The sequence below is a fragment of the Thalassophryne amazonica genome, chromosome 20, assembly GCF_902500255.1.
Source record: "Thalassophryne amazonica chromosome 20, fThaAma1.1, whole genome shotgun sequence".
In the NCBI taxonomy this organism is placed as follows: Eukaryota; Metazoa; Chordata; class Actinopteri; order Batrachoidiformes; family Batrachoididae; genus Thalassophryne; species Thalassophryne amazonica.
In genome coordinates this window covers 60,231,015-60,248,547 of record NC_047122.1, presented here as the reverse complement: position 1 = coordinate 60,248,547, position 17,533 = coordinate 60,231,015, and the positions used below count along the sequence as shown (strand labels likewise).

General features: G+C 40.9%; 1 pseudogene; it reads left to right on the top strand.

The window, feature by feature from the left end:
* Window positions 1-78: 78 nt before the first annotated feature.
* Window positions 79-17,360, top strand: LOC117502284 (annotated as a pseudogene).
* The last annotated feature ends 173 nt before the right edge of the window (window positions 17,361-17,533 follow it).

Genomic DNA, 17,533 nt, shown 5'->3' with positions numbered 1-17,533 from the left:
GGAACCCAATGCAGGCGCCACTATTATGCTTTTATTTTGAAACATATCCGTCGTGTTCTGGTAAAGTGTGGCGAGTTTGACGAAGGTATCGCAGAAGTGGGGGAGGAAGAAAATCCCTGCTTTTATTTTTCTTTTCAGACGGCACAAAAACAAAGTTGGAGCAGTAGGTCGGGCTGCGGCACGGCGGCGAAACCTTCAGGAACCGAAGGATTTCACCTAATAAAGACCCCCTTTTTGTTTTTAGAAACCTCTGTTGAATAATTGAAAGTAAAGGAATCTGCCTTGAGGGGAGAGGAACAAAAGGGGGGAAAAAAGAAAAGAAAGAAAAGGCGACTCTTTTGCAAATTAAAACTCCGCGTCACGGAGTGCGCACTTTTACGCGCACCGGCAGACTTTAAAACATGTTTGTTGGCGTCGCGTCGTGTTTTAACGTCTCCTTTGGAACCATGTGCTAAAATTTAAGGCGCACACGTGGAAAGGGGTCCGACGCGCACCAGCATGGGGGCCAAGCAGAGCAACCCGGTGTTTGACGGCCCGAACCAGGGCTTATTCCAGCTCAGACCTCCCGTCTGGAAACTCCAGTGGAGAGGAAAGGATTACTGGATTTAGGTACACAAATGGCCCCGACGGGCCCCGGATCAGGTACACCGGTGGAGGTCCAAACGGCTCCGGGCTCAGTATTCCGTCCGGTGCCAGGTCGGGGTCACACCTCTTGGATCAGAGCTTCGACGGTACGATCGGTGAGGACGATGAGGGCCAACTGGCCCCTGAGGGCCCCAGACTGATCATAGGCTCCTTGCCAGCTCACTTGTCCCCCCGCCTGATTGGAGGTAATAATACACACGAGGACAAAAGGGTCAACTCAGACTAAGTATACAAAGTAATTATTTTCTTCAAAGATATGTAGAAATGTTAACTTATTTAAAGTTTAATATGAATATCTGCAACTTTTGTCCACCTGGCGTTAGTCCGTAGGTGTCTTGAGTGATGTTTGGACACATTTATTGGATCCACAAGTGGCTGCACTTTTATTTTTAAGTGTTTCTTTGTTGCCTTTCAACTGGCCTGCAGAAAAAAAAGAAAAAAAGTGGCTTGTTTTTCTCTGTAAGAGGGAAGATGGGCCTTATGTAGGTCAGAAGATAAGCACTTCCTGCTGGTTAGACATTGCCTGACACCCACAAATGAACTTCCTGAGTCTGTGTCTGTCTGTTGATGTCACCAGGCTGCAGACAAAAAGGCTTAAAGTGACATTAACTCTCCTAATATGGTGCATATTTCTTTTGAGGTATTTGAAATGGTTCCCTGCTCAGGTTCCTTGTTGAAGATGTCTAATTATTAATAACTGTGTTAGTAACCTTTGCCCATCAGCTTCATCAATCCTGCAGACTTTTCTGGGTTTTATTTCCTCGTCCTCCAAACAAACATGATGGTCACTCTGGTTATTTCTGTGTAAATACATTTAAAGAAGATGTTAGTTTTCTTTGGTGACGTAACTCTTGCATTATGAGGACTTGCTACCGGCCAAATTCCAACTAAGAAGGCAGTGAGAATGCCCCCGCGGTTCATAGTGAAGTCACCCCACCTCAGGTCAATTCACCCCACCTCAGGTCAAGTTACCCCACTCTAGGTAAAGTCACCCCACTCTAGTAACACAATATTTCAATTGTGATATGTTCATGTAATAAATGATTTATACACACCAATCAATCAATCAATCAATCAATTTTTTTATATAGCGCCAAATCACAACAAACAGTTGCCCCAAGGCGCTTTATATTGTAAGGCAAGGCCATACAATAATTATGTAAAACCCCAACGGTCAAAACGACCCCTGTGAGCAAGACTGGGAGGAAAAACTCCCTTTTAACAGGAAGAAACCTCCAGCAGAACCAGGCTCAGGGAGGGGCAGTCTTCTGCTGGGACTGGTTGGGGCTGAGGGAGAGAACCAAGAAAAAGACATGCTGTGGAGGGGAGCAGAGATCGATCACTAATGATTAAATGCAGAGTGGTGCATACAGAGCAAAAAGAGAAAGAAACAGTGCATCATGGGAACCCCCCAGCAGTCTACGTCTATAGCAGCATAACTAAGGGATGGTTCAGGGTCCCCTGATCCAGCCCTAACTATAAGCTTTAGCAAAAAGGAAAGTTTTAAGCCTAATCTTAAAAGTAGAGAGGGTGTCTGTCTCCCTGATCTGAATTGGGAGCTGGTTCACAGGAGAGGAGCCTGAAAGCTGAAGGCTCTGCCTCCCATTCTACTCTTACAAACCCTAGGAACTACAAGTAAGCCTGCAGTCTGAGAGCGAAGCGCTCTATTGGGGTGATATGGTACTACGAGGTCCCTAAGATAAGATGGACCTGATTATTCAAAACCTATAAGTAAGAAGAAGAATTTTAAATTCTATTCTAGAATTAACAGGAAGCCAATGAAGAGAGGCCAATATGGGTGAGATATGCTCTCTCCTTCTAGTCCCCGTCAGTACTCTAGCTGCAGCATTTTGAATTAACTGAAGGCTTTTTAGGGAACTTTTAGGACAACCTGATAATAATGAATACAATAGTCCAGCCTAGAGGAAATAAATGCATGAATAGTTTTTCAGCATCACTCTGAGACAAGACCTTTCTGATTTTAGAGATATGCGTAATGCAAAAAAGCCAGTCCTACATATTTGTTTAATATGCGCTTGAATGACATATCCTGATCAAAAATGACTCCAAGATTTCTCACAGTATTACTAGAGGTCAGGGTAATGCCATCCAGAGTAAGGATCTGGTTAGACACCATGTTTCTAAGATTTGTGGGGCAAGTACAATAACTTCAGTTTTATCTGAGTTTAAAAGCAGGAAATTAGAGGTCATCCATGTCTTTATGTCTGTAAGACAATCCTGCAGTTTAGCTAATTGGTGTGTGTTCCTCTGGCTTCATGGATAGATAAAGCTGGGTATCATCTGCGTAACAATGAAATTTAAGCAATGCTGTCTAATAATACTGCCTAAGGGAAGCATGTATAAAGTAAATAAAATTGGTCCTAGCACAGAACCTTGTGGAACTCCATAATTAACTTTAGTCTGTGAAGAAGATTCCCCATTTACATGAACAAATTGTAATCTATTAGACAAATATGATTCAAACCACCGCAGCGCAGTGCCTTTAATACCTATGGCATGCTCTAATCTCTGTAATAAAATTTTATGGTCAACAGTGTCAAAAGCAGCACTGAGGTCTAACAGAACAAGCACAGAGATGAGTCCACTGTCCGAGGCCATAAGAAGATCATTTGTAACCTTCACTAATGCTGTTTCTGTACTATGATGAATTCTAAAACCTGACTGAAACTCTTCAAATAGGACCATTCCTCTGCAGATGATCAGTTAGCTGTTTTACAACTACCCTTTCAAGAATTTTTGAGAGAAAAGGAAGGTTGGAGATGGCCTATAATTAGCTAAGATAGCTGGGTCAAGTGATGGCTTTTTAAGTAATGGTTTAATTACTGCCACCTTCAAAGCCTGTGGTACATAGCCAACTAACAAAGATAGATTGATCATATTTAAGATCGAAGCATTAAATAATGGTAGGGCTTCCTGAGCAGCCTGGTAGGAATGGGGTCTAATAAACATGTGATGGTTTGGATGAAGTAACTAATGAGAATAACTCAGACAGAACAATCGGAGAGAAGAGTCTAACCAAATACCGGCATCACTGAAAGCAGCCAAGATAACGATACGTCTTTGGGATGGTTATGAGTAATTTTTTCTCTAATAGTTAAAATTTTGTTAGCAAAGAAAGTCATGAAGTCATTACTAGTTAAAGTTAATGGAATACTCAGCTCAATAGAGCTCTGACTCTTTGTCAGCCTGGCTACAGTGCTGAAAAGAAACCTGGGGTTGTTTCTTATTTTCTTCAATTAGTGATGAGTAAAAGATGTCCTAGCTTTACGGAGGGCTTTTTTATAGAGCAACAGACTCATTTTCCAGGCTAAGTGAAGATCTTCTAAATTAGTGAGACTGCCATTTCCTCTCCAACTTACGGGTTATCTGCTTTAAGCTACGAGTTTGTGAGTTATACCACGGAGTCAGACACTTCTGATTTAAGCTCTCTTTTTCAGAGGAGCTACAGCATCCAAAGTTGTCTTCATGAGGATGTAAAACTATTGACGAGATACTCTATCTCCCTTACAGAGTTTAGGTAGCTACTCTGCACTGTGTTGGTATATGGCATTAGAGAACATAAAGAAGGAATCATATCCTTAAACCTAGTTACAGCGCTTTCTGAAAGACTTCTAGTGTAATGAAACTTATTCCCACTGCTGGGTAGTCCATCAGAGTAAATGTAAATGTTATTAAGAAATGATCAGACAGAAGGGAGTTTTCAGGGAATACTGTTAAGTCTTCTATTTCCATACCATAAGTCAGAACAAGATCTAAGATATGATTAAAGTGGTGGGTGGACTCATTTACTTTTTGAGCAAAGCCAATAGAGTCTAATAATAGATTAAATGCAGTGTTGAGGCTGCCATTCTCAGCATCTGTGTGGATGTTAAAATCGCCCACTATAATTATCTTATCTGAGCTAAGCACTAAGTCAGACAAAAGGTCTGAAATTCACAGAGAAACTCACAGTAACGACCAGGTGGACGATAGATAATAACAAATAAAACTGGTTTTTGGGACTTCCAATTTGGATGGACAAGACTAAGAGACAAGCTTTCAAATGAATTAAAGCTCTGTCTGGGTTTTGGATTAATTAATAAGCTGGAATGGAAGATTGCTGCTAATCCTCCACCCGGCCCGTGCTACGAGCATTCTGACAGTTAGTGTGACTCGGGGGTGTTGACTCATTTAAACTAACCTATTCATCCTGCTGTAACCAGGTTTCTGTTAGGCAGAATAAATCAATATGTTGATCAATTATTATATCATTTACCAACAGGGACTTAGAAGAGAGAGACCTAATGTTTAATAGACCACATTTAACTGTTTTAGTCTGTGGTGCAGTTGAAGGTGCTATATTATTTTTTCTTTTTGAATTTTTATGCTTAAATAGATTTTTGCTGGTTATTGGTAGTCTGGGAGCAGGCACCGTCTCTACGGGGATGGGGTAATGAGGGGATGGCAGGGGGAGAGAAGCTGCAGAGAGGTGTGTAAGACTACAACTCTGCTTCCTGGTCCCAACCCTGGATAGTCACGGTTTGGAGGATTTAAGAAAATTGGCCAGATTTCTAGAAATGAGAGCTGCTCCATCCAAAGTGGGATGGATGCTGTCTCTCCTAACAAGACCAGGTTTTCCCCAGAAGCTTTGCCAATTATCTATGAAGCCCACCTCATTTTTTGGACACCACTCAGACAGCCAGCAATTCAGGAGAACATGCGGCTAAACATGTCACTCCCGGTCCGATTGGGGAGGGGCCCAGAGAAAACTACAGAGTCCGACATTGTTTTGCAAAGTTTACACACCGATTTAATGTTAATTTTTAGTGACCTCCGATTGGCGTAACCGGTGTCATACTGCCGACGTGAATTACAATCTTACCAAATTTACGCTTAGCCTTAGCCAGCAGTTTTCAAATTTCCTTCAGTGTCGCCTGCTCTGGCCCCCGGAAGACAATTGACTATGGGTGCTGGTGTCGCTAACTTCACATTTCTCAAAACAGAGTCGCCAATAACCAGAGTTTGATCCTCGGCGGGTGTGTCGTCGAGTGGGAAAAAACGGTTAGAGATGTGAACGAGTTGGCGGTGTACACGGGGCTTCTGTTTAGGGCTACGCTTCCTCCTCACAGTCACCCAGTCAGCCTGCTTTCCCGGCTGCTCGGGATCTGCCAGGGGGGAACTAACGGCGGCTAAGCTACCTTGGTCCGCACCGACTACAGGGGCCTTGCTAGCTGTAGAATTTTCCACGGTGCGGAGCCGAGTCTCCAATTCGCCCAGCCTGGCCTCCAAAGCTACGAATAAGCTACACTTATTACAAGTACCATTACTGCTAAAGGAGGCCGAGGAATAACTAAACATTTCACACCCAGAGCAGAAAAGTGCGGGAGAGACAGGAGAAGCCGCCATGCTAAATTGGCTAAGAGCTAGTAGCTACGCTAAGCTAGTGGATTCCTAAAAACACGCAAAGTGAATAATGTGTAAATAATTTAGAGGTGATTCAGCAGAAGGAGTGCTTTAGTTAAGGCACGTAAAGATTACACTGGGAAACAAATCGTAATCTAGATAACTAGATCAATCTAACTGCGCAGATTAAACAGCTAACGGATACAGAAAAACACCGCTGTGCTCCGGAACAGGAAGTGATACAATACCGCAGTGAGAGCCAACCACCAGTAGAGGCAAGCCTACTGGTGGTGGCATAATACACTGTTCTTAGTCAAGTTTTGTTAGTGAGATGATGTTTTACGGTCGGGGGAATGTAACTGTCAGGTAAAAAGCCCAATGATGGGAGAATCAGGGAGCACTGCCCAGTTCTATACATCACACTATCAGGTCCCTAACTTTAAACTAGTCATTGTTAAAAAAAAAATAAGCATGATAGCTGGAGTGGGGTGCCTTCACCTGGAGTGGGTGACTTCACCTGGAGTGGGGTGACTTCACCTGCAGCGAGTTCGCAGTGGGGTGACTTTCCTCACTATTGCTCCTGCTGGTAATTTGTACCTTGGCAGTTGATGATCCTTCTCTAGGAAATCCGGTAGCGAGTGAAGTCACCCCTGTCCAGGTAAAGTCACCCCACTTCATGTGACGTCACCCTACTCTAGTAATGCAACATTTCAATTGTGATATGTTCATGTAATAAATTATTTATACACATTAGCAACATAATACACTGTTCTTACTCAAGTTTTGTTAGTGAGATGATGTTTTAAGGTCCGGGGAATGTAACTGTCAGGTAAAAAGCCCATTGATGGAAGAAGCAGGGATCACTACTCAGTTCTATACATCACACTATCAAGTCCCTAACTTTAAACTAGTCAGTCTTAAAAAAAAAAAAAAAAGCATGGATAGCTGGAGTGGGGTGACTTCACAGAAAAAAGTGGTCTGACTTCACCTGGAGTGGGGTGACTTCACCTGGGGTGAGTTAGCAGTGGGGTGACTTCATTCCCTATCGCTCCTGGTAATTTGTACCTTGGCAGTTGATGATCCTTCCCTGGGAATCCGGTAGCGAGTGAAGTCACCCCACTGCAAACTCGCCCAGGTGAAGTCACCCCAGTCCAGGTGAAGTCACCCCACTCCAGCTATCCATGCTTATTTTCTTAAATAATTAAGAATGATTAGTTTAAAGTTAGGGACCTGACAGTGTTATGTATGTATTAGGGATGTAGAGATTAATCAATACAAATCGGTATCTAGATACAAATGCGCGATGCGAGTGTATCAATTCATTCAGTGTGCATCGATTCAAGTGACGGATGAAATCGCGATGGATTGGTCACTGCATGCGTGCTTGCATTAGTTTTTTCCAGTGTACACTGAATGCACAATGGACAGAAGCCTGAAAGCACATTTATACCGCAACAAATCTATTTCAAAATGGAGGCCTGCGACAACAGCGCACGCAGTTTTAGGAAATTTTTGACTCACCTAAAACATTAGAATCAGGCGTTTGGAATTATTTTGGCTTTAAAAAAAAAGATGGGAAACTGACAAGATGCAGGTCGTTGAAAGAATGCCGTGGCTGCCGCTGCACCCCATAACTCAGAAAAACTGGTAAGAAAGTATTTCAAATTACTTTTGCCAAGGCGGTACTCTGTCAGTGAGTGACTCACTTTAAGTCACTCGCTGAGTGTGATGTTGTCTTACTGTTTACTCTTTCAGTTCTGACAGTGTGATCAAACAAGTTCCAAATACGAGGGAACTGATTCTTATTCCTTAATGTTGAATCTGGTAAATTTACTGCTTATAAGGAGTAAAACAAATTCTCTGTCTCTAGTAGAATCAGAAGAATACCATAGTATTAGCTGAATTGCAGCTTCTTATTTTCTATTTAAATTTTTGGTATAATTTCCTTGCATCATGTTGAATCGCATTGTGAGGAATTGAATCGCCATCAGATGGCATCGAATCGGGAACAGGGGTGAATCGCATTGTATTGTCATGTATCCCTATATGTATCATATCGCTGGTAGTGTATTGAGATGTGTATCGAATCGTTGTCAGTCATGAGATTCAGATGCCTAGTATGTATAGAACTGGGCAGTGCTCACTGCTTCTTCCATCAATGGCTTTTTACCTGACAGTTACTTTCCCGACCGTAAAACATCATCTCACTAACAAAACTTGACTAAGAACAATGTATTATGCCACTGGTGTGTATAAATCATTTATTACATGAACATATCACAATTGAAATATTGTGTTACTAGAGTGGGGTGACTTCATCTGGAGTGGGGTGACTTAACCTGGAGTGAGTTCACAGTGGGGTGACTTAACCTGGAGTGAGTTCACAGTGGGGTGACTTAACCTGGGGCGAGTTCACAGTGGGGTGACTTCACTATGAACCAGGAAATCCATGTCTGGCCCCAAATGGACGTTCAGGCTGTGTACTTATTGTACACCTACTGGAATCTTGGCACAAATATGAATGTTAGACAAAAGTTTTAAAAAAATTTTGGCAATTTTTTTCATGCAATTGGGACTGCAGGCCAGAACCATTTAGGCGCTGCAGCCAGGCCAGTTTGGGCCCCCCAAACGTCACATTATTCTCACACAGACATGTTGTGATCAACATTTCTCCTGGCATGCTTCTCCAGTTCACAATTTGAAAATTATTCCCGAATTAGAGCTTGACTGTGCCAGATTTGTGCTACTGCGAGTGAGTCTGAGTGTCAGAAGCGTACCCACATTGACACTTGCGCGAATTTGATCCCCACACTGGCACACAATCTTTATATGTTAGCGTTTGTGTGTTACAGTCAAGGCAGAAAAGATTTAAGGCTTTAGTTTGTGTTTGCATAATTGCATGAATGGCGTGGCCACTGTGTCATCGCTGTGGCTTTTGAAATCTTAAGTGGGGCCAGTAAAAGTTTGAAAACTCCGTGGCCTTGGACCAGCGTGTGTGTTTTCCGGTGCTTTAGGGAATTCTTATATAAGTTTTGCAGTACAGACAACACAAGAAGATCTTCTATTGAGGTTGTGTGTGAGGAGTTTTGTTTGGAAGAGCTCAAACTGACGAGAGAGCAGTGGTCACTGTTGTGGCTAAAAATTGGGGCGGGGGGGGGGGGTCAGCGGTGCACGCTCAGGGGATGTTAAAAAAATGATTACGTAAGCTGCTTGTGGCAGATGTTTAGTGCAGACAAAGAGCTGATAGTTTGCACTATGGAGTTTGTTCATGCACTGTTAAAGATCAAGCAGCTGTAAATGACCTCAGGCACGCCTCCCTGTGTACACATCAGTAAAAAAACCCAAAACAAACGTAACAGGAGAGAGACGTTGGTGCGTGTGGGTCCTTATCATCATCATCTTCTGTTTTGTGTTTCCCTCTCAGGGTTCCACTGTCCTCTTTGCTCCAAGTACATGGCAGCGGCGGAAATCGAGAAGCACCTCCTCATGTGTTTCAGCAAAACCCGCCTCACCTACAACAGTAAGAGGACAGAGGAGGAAGGCAACAGTCTGGTCCATAAGTATTTGGATAGGGGCTTATATATGTATATATGCCATCTGTTACACCAGCACAAGAAGTTGGACCAACACAATTAAGACTGTAATGTAGATGTTCAGATTAGAGATTTAGATTAGATAGAACTTTCTTAATCCCTTGGGAAGACTCCCTCAGGGAAATTGAGGTTCCAGCAGCATTGTATAGCAGCACACAGGGTAAGAAGCACACAGAGTATCAAAAGTAGAAGTAAAAAAACTATTTGCAGAATGTAAATACAAATATAAATACCAGAAATACTGCTCACTACTCGTTTACTGGCTACTACTGTTCCTCTCCTTCCCATCCCCTGTCTTCCTATTACTCCTCCTCCCCCTGAGTGAGGAGTTGTACAGTCTGATGGCTTTAATTCAAGGGGTTTAAACCTGTAAGCAATTGGACTAACTATATTTTTTTATACAAATCATCACTTTTACTGACAGTTTTCTTTAGTTCGTTTGAGTTGAGGGATGGATACATGAACATTTACAAGTCTCTGAATGTGCTGAGGAATTCCTTTAGTGCGCATCACCCATTAAAAAATACAGTGTGGTAGCTCTGTCTCAACTTGGCACTTCTCAAAAACTGGAGAAACCATGCAAGTAGTAGAGGACCTCGCTGAGACATGTGTGCACATCATTTAGGAGAGGATAACTCAATGGTTCTAGACTAATATGACCCCAGTGAACAACTTGGGATATGTGCCAAAATCTCTATCTGGGACAAAGAAATGCAGTTTCTGTCCTGAGTCTTTCTTCAAATACAGCTGTATTTTCTAAACTGCAGAAGCTATAGATTTATAGAGAAGTTATAGTCTATAAAAGTTATAGAAAATTTATAGTCATAGAAAAGTGTAAAATTTCTATTTTGATAGTTTAAGAGAAAATGGCTAAAATAAGCGGGGCAACGTACATCGAAAGAAAACAAACATTTACCAAATATACTGAAATTTTATTTTCAGGAGTGGAACCTTCTCTGTTCCACTCCACTGTGAAACTGTAACTGCTGATGTAATAATAGTCAACAATAATATACTTTTATTTTGTCAGATTACTTATGGGCTCTGAAATTTGAGAGACTTTAAAAATGGCTACAATTCCTTTTTGTTAAACACCTTAATTTAAAGCTAAAAGTCCACCTTTATTGTTTTATTGCAGCTTCATTGCAGCAGTGTGCAGAGGCAGAACTGCAAAAATTGACACGTCCAAATATTTATAGATCTCATTGCGTAGTCAGATGCTCCAGGCTGCTTCCTTCACCAGTTTTTGTTTTTTGATTGTGAACTTAATTTATGTGACAATGCAAACATTACATTGTATAGTTCTCTGGGTGTATATGCGGTTTGGAGATTTGTATCGACTCTGTGCTGACAGCGTGTGGTGTCATTCCACAAGTCATGAAATCAAGTTAATTTCTACTGCAAAAGAGTGGATTTAACACTGTGATAGTTAATTTAACAGCAAATTGAATGGGGGCATATGCACACACTGTAGAGTCAATTTAACTCTGCAAAAAAAGAAAAAATACCCAACCCATTATAGGGATATTAATTATACATAAAATGCAGTGTTTTTGTGTGGCAGTGCAATGATATCAGGATGTAAACATGTTTATTTCAACTCTAATGTTGGATATTTGAACATGGTATTTTGTGGGAAGTGACTTCTTTTTTTATTTTATTTTTTTGCAGCCAGCCTCAAGTGGCTATTTAAGGAACTGCATATTTTGGTATTTCTGTGTTTGCTTAATTTAACCAGATCAGAGGTTGTGGCTTGGAAAATACATACATAGTATGAAGTGATATTAAGTACCTTAAAGCAGTTGTTTTCTCTAGATTCCCTCATAATAAAGGTTAAAAGGTAGAGTAAAGAAAAGCAAATGAGCGTTACAGTTGCAGATCTACACAAATACTGCACATGTGGTCCCAGTAGATGAGGGTGCACAAAAAAAACAAACACATCTTGTCCATAAACACTTGATGTGCACCATTACTCCTCTGGATGACATTGAGAGTGACCTTCAAGATGAAACACCTCCTCCTGTGAACATTTAGACTCCAGTGCAGTCCTTGGGAGCTTTCAGAGTCTTGTTGTGCAAAAACCCCCACATTCCTTACGCCTCATTTGTTGTGTCCAAGTCTGGAAGTCCTCCACCCACATTGCACGCAGTCTCCTCAGAAAGAGTCAGAGCTTGAAGTATAACCAGATTAAATTTGGGATACAGAGCAGATGATAGTCTGTGGGACTTCAACTAAAGCCTTAGAGAAGAAACAGCAAGTCTATGATTGCAGTTTGCACATTGGGCGTAAACTAGGCACTTCCCTTGACCCTCCAGTTCTGTAGCAGTCTCTGATGGTGTCTCATGAGAACGTGATGGGTCTCCTTAGCGACAACACCAGTCCCAGAACACCATGTCCAGTGTTGCCTCTCTGAACACTGAAACTGGGATCTAGCAACTAGCAACTACCGGGGTCAAAATGCATAGAACACTGCCATCTACTGGTGCCCAGTTATATGACATGATTGTCGACCTGAATTACAATTTAACAAACTTTTCGGTTTTGCATAAGCCTTTATTCGTAAAGACCAACACACATTACATTCACGGTTTTTACATAGAATGAATTAGTCAACCAATCAGTATGAGTGGATGCTCAGTTTACCCACAATCCCTTTGGGCATCTGTGTGTTAATGTTCAAATCTTCAGAATGAGTGTATTATTTCAAAATTAACAGATATGTGTTATATGTGTAGCTTCTGATAAATGTTTAGTGGTTTAGCATTATAAAAGACAACTTTTCAGTTAGCTGATTAGCGGTTATCAAAGCTAACTTTTTGGTTAGCTATGCCCACCACAGCCCTTAAGGCAATTGACAATAACCAAAAAAAAAAAAAAAACTACCTCATTGGGATTTCGCTCACTGCAATCAGAATATTGACAGCAGACCGAATGCCTGAAGAGTACCTAAGCCTACACATCGTAATACACTTGTTAACTCTAGTGTCACCTAACAACATTGTTAGGAGCCATTCTGCTGTGGCAACTGACACTCCCTTGGTACATTGACCATTGGTGCAGCCACACCAAAAGTAGATCTAACCACCCATTGAGAGAATAGCCACTGCAGTGTGGCGCTTTCCCATCTCCCTCAAAAGCAGTGGTGGATGGTCATGTTTACTGTGAGAAAGGATATTCCAGGTGCCGACCCACATGATCCACCTCAACCTTTTGGACCTGTGGGCAGTTGACGACCCCTCAGGGCGGTACCAGTAGCCACTATGTAGAAACAAAGACCCTTGGTGCATTGGTGCACTGTGGTGGTTTATTAAACACCACAGATGAGGCTCCAAATACCCTTACCCCCCCCCCCCACACACACACACACAAGGCGCTATCTGCACGCTCAAGACTAGGAATCAAACTCAGATCTACATGTTGGTAGGCCAGCTCTTTACCCTGGTGATCTACCTGCTCAACAATGTAAAAAGTAAAGTTATCCTTTATTTGTTCCCAATAATTCTTCTTCATCTTATTTTACAATCCCTATCCAAGTTGCTTCCTTGTATCCTAACTCCTTCCCTAAATGTCTTTCAGCTTCGGCTTCTTGATCACATTTCACTTTTGAGAGTTGATCTTTCAGTATTTTTGTCATCAGTCCAGGGCAGCAGCTGTTTTTTTTTTTATAACAGTCAGACTTTTCAAGGTTAACAGCAAACAAACATAATTTCTTCTGGAAAGGCTTTGTGTAGTTTCAGTGTGTGCAGACCTGGTTACTCCCGTGCCTCAGGCGTTGACACTTGGGCTTGTTACAGCTAAATATGCAGCTAACATCCAGCGTACAAAAGAAAACATCATCTGATAAGTGAGACAAAAAAAAAAAAAAGCTCCTGCAGAGAATAAGATTCAACATTAACTCCACCCGCTGGCAGCACGAGGCGGCACGACGGGTTTTCTCCACGGTGAAGGTCAGAGGAAAATGATTTCTTCTCTAGGCTCAGATGTAGCAGGTATCCAAAGGTTAAGCAGATGGTAATGTAAGGTTCACTGCCCGATCTCGACACCTGATACAGTGTATGTGTGCGGTGGTTTGACTCTGTCCACTTTTCTCTCTCAGAGGACATCCTGTCCAGAGACTCTGGGGAATGTGCCATCTGTTTAGACGAGCTGGAGCAGGGAGACACCATCGCCAGGCTGCCCTGCCTCTGCATTTACCATAAAGGGTAAGTGATACGCGCATAAATGCCGCTGGGTCAAGAAAAACTGAAATTATATATATATATATATATATATATATATATATATATATATATATATATATATATATATATATATATATATATAAAATACAGTAGTGTTCAGAATAATAGTAGTGCTATGTGACTAAAAAGATTAATCCAGGTTTTGAGTATATTTCTTATTGTTACATGGGAAACAAGGTACCAGTAGATTCAGTAGATTCTCACAAATCCAAGAAGGCCAAGCATTCATGATATGCACACTCTTAAGGCTATGAAATTGGGCTATTAGTAAAAAACAAAGTAGAAAAGGGGGTGTTCACAATAATAGTAGTGTGGCATTCAGTCAGTGAGTTCGTCAATTTTGTGGAACAAACAGTTGTGAATCAGGTGTCCCCTATTTAAGGATGAAGCCAGCACCTGTTGAACATGCTTTTCTCTTTGAAAGCCTGAGGAAAATGGGACGTTCAAGACATTGTTCAGAAGAACAGCGTAGTTTGATTAAAAAGTTGATTGGAGAGGGGAAAACTTATACGCAGGTGCAAAACATTATAGGCTGTTCATCTACAATGATCTCCAATGCTTTAAAATGGACAAGAAAACCAGAGACGCGTGGAAGAAAATGGAAAACAACCATCAAAATGGATAGAAGAATAACCAGAATGGCAAAGGCTCACCCATTGATCAGCTCCAGGATGATCAAAGACAGTCTGGAGTTACCTGTAAGTGCTGTGACAGTTAGAAGACGCCTGTGTGAAGCTAATTTATGTGCAAGAATCCCCTGCAAAGTCCCTCTGTTAAATAAAAGATGTGCAGAAGAGGTTACAATTTGCCAAAGAACACATCAACTGGCCTAAAGAGAAATGGAGGAATATTTTGTGGACTGATGAGAGTAAAATTGTTCTTTTTGGGTCCAAGGGCCGCAGACAGTTTGTGAGACGACCCCCAAACTCTGAATTCAAGCCACAGTTCACAGTGAAGACAGTGAAGCATGGTGGTGCAAGCATCATGATATGGGCATGTTTCTCCTACTATGGTGTTGGGCCTATATATCACATACCAGGTATCATGGATCAGTTTGGATATGTCAAAATACTTGAAGAGGTCATGTTGCCTTATGCTGAAGAGGACATGCCCTTGAAATGGGTGTTTCAACAAGACAATGACCCCAAGCACACTAGTAAACCATCAAAATCTTGGTTCCAAACCAACAAAATTGATGCCTCAGATGTGAAGAAATCATGAAAAACTGTGGTTATATAACTAAATACTAGTTTAGTGATTCACAGGATTGCATCAACAACAGATGCTACTATTATTGTGAACACCCCCTTTTCTACTTTGTTTTTTTTTTAGTAATAGCCCAATTTCATAGCCTTAAGAGTGTGCATATCATGAATGCTTGGTCTTGTTGGATTTGTGAGAATCTACTGGTACCTTGTTTCCCATGTAACAATAAGAAATGTACTCAAAACCTGGATTAATCTTTTAGTCACATGGCACTACTATTATTCTGAACACTACTGTATATATATATGTGTGTGTGTGTGTGTGTATATATAATATAAATGTATTCACATTCAAATGTGGTGTTTGAAAGATTCACACCATCTGTGAGGATTTTAACACTGTTAGTAGTATAGTTTTGAAATGAAATGACATTACAAACTGCATGCTAGTATTTGGTAGTATGAATACTGGAATGCGTGTGGAAATACACAACAAATCACAATCAAATGTAGAAATTGGGGATCATTTGATTAATCTAAGTCCTCCCCCTTTTTTTTAACTATACTAAACACAGACCACATCGTAGCCAATACCTGGATTACAGTATATAACATGGCCCAAATATAAGACTGCCCCAATTACAAGACAAATCCCATTTTTCAAGACATTTTAAAAAAGAAAATAATTTATATACTAGAAGGTCACCCACAGACCACAAAGTGGCCAATACCGGGATTGCCATATATAAGATGGCCAAAATATAAGACGGCCTTGATTATAAGAAGAATCCCACTTTTCAAGACAGTCTTTAAAAAGAAAATAATTTCTGTACTGAAAGTGCACCCACAGACCACATCGTGGCCAATACCTGGATTACCGTATATAAGATGGCCCAAATATAAGATGGCCGCAATTACAAGACGAATCCCATTTTTCAAGACATTTTTGAAAAAAGAAAATAATTTCTGTACTAGAAGGTCACCCACAGACCACATCGTAGCCAGTACCGGGATTACAGTATATAAAATGGCCCAAATATAAGACGGCCCAGATTATAAGATGAATCCCACTTTTCAAGACATTTTTAAAAAAGAAAATAATTTCTGTACTAGAAATTTTCAGCACAGCATTTAAGTGTTAAAAAAAGCACTTGGGGAAATTTTGAAGAAAATGTTAAATTTCATAGGGTGCTATAATTTTGTCTGTATATCTGTCTATACGATATACATTATTACCTTTCATCTAAATTTGCTTAAAATATTTTTTCCTCTTTGTTTCTTTTTTGTGCTGCAGGATCGATTTTCCCATTATCTTCTCCTGTTTTTACTTGCTGTTTGCATCTTATGACATCACAAAGACCGATAATAGTATTGACTGCTTTTCGCTAATACTGTTGTAATGGTGATTGCCTCAAAAATGATATATAATATAAATTTCTAAGACTATAATCTATTTGTGATGAAGCTGTTTTCCTGTAATTATAAGACTGTTATGATAATAAAAGTCTATTATTATAAATTTTGTTGTTATAAGAATTTTTCACCCTTTTGCAGGTGTATAGACGCGTGGTTTGAGGTGAATCGCTCATGCCCGGAGCATCCATCGGACTAGGAGCCGCGAGTCGGGTTCGGATCAGTTGACCTGACCTCATCTTGACGCTTCCTCTTCCAACTGAGCTCCTCGGGGATTGCTAGACAGTATTGTGTAACCTGCCGGATTAGTCATGTTGCCACACGGAGCAGCGACGGACTGTGATGATACGTTGCTCGAGAGGCGGCACAGGATGTGGACTCCAGAAAATATGTGAAGCAGATGAGGCGTGTCCCCAGCATGGCGGAGTGGAAATGATCCTTTTTTTAAAGGAGAGAATACATGATGATGCCTGTTTGGAGACTCACTGGGCTGATGTTGAGAAATGTGAAAAACAGACTTAGTTAAAAAAATGTGTCGAGATGATTTCAGTGTTGATGTTTGTAGTTAGGAAATATATCATCATTTTATAGAAAATTGAGTGTGCTGTTCAACAATCAGACTAAAGAACATTCTCTCAAATGGTCACATTTTGTTAATCACCCGGCCATTAAGAACCACAGTGATTTGAATGTGTAGTTTGTTTGTGGAACTAAAGAAGTTAATAATTCATTCTCTCTCTAAGGAGTGCCATAATGTGCTGCTATGTCATAGACTGGAAAGTTTTTCTGATAACCTTTTTTTTTTTAATTGCCCTTTCTCTTTGTACTGTAATGATTTGCACAGAAATAAACATTATGTCATTTTATAATTCTTTGCTGGTAAGCGCGTAGGCCTTGGGACAGTAAAAACGTGGACGTGCGGGCGAGTGAGTCCGTCCATGCCAGATTGTGTGGATCGAAGCACAAAAACAATGAGTGCTGTCATTTTATATCTCACCAGATTAGAAGAACATATGATGTCAAACTGTTTTGC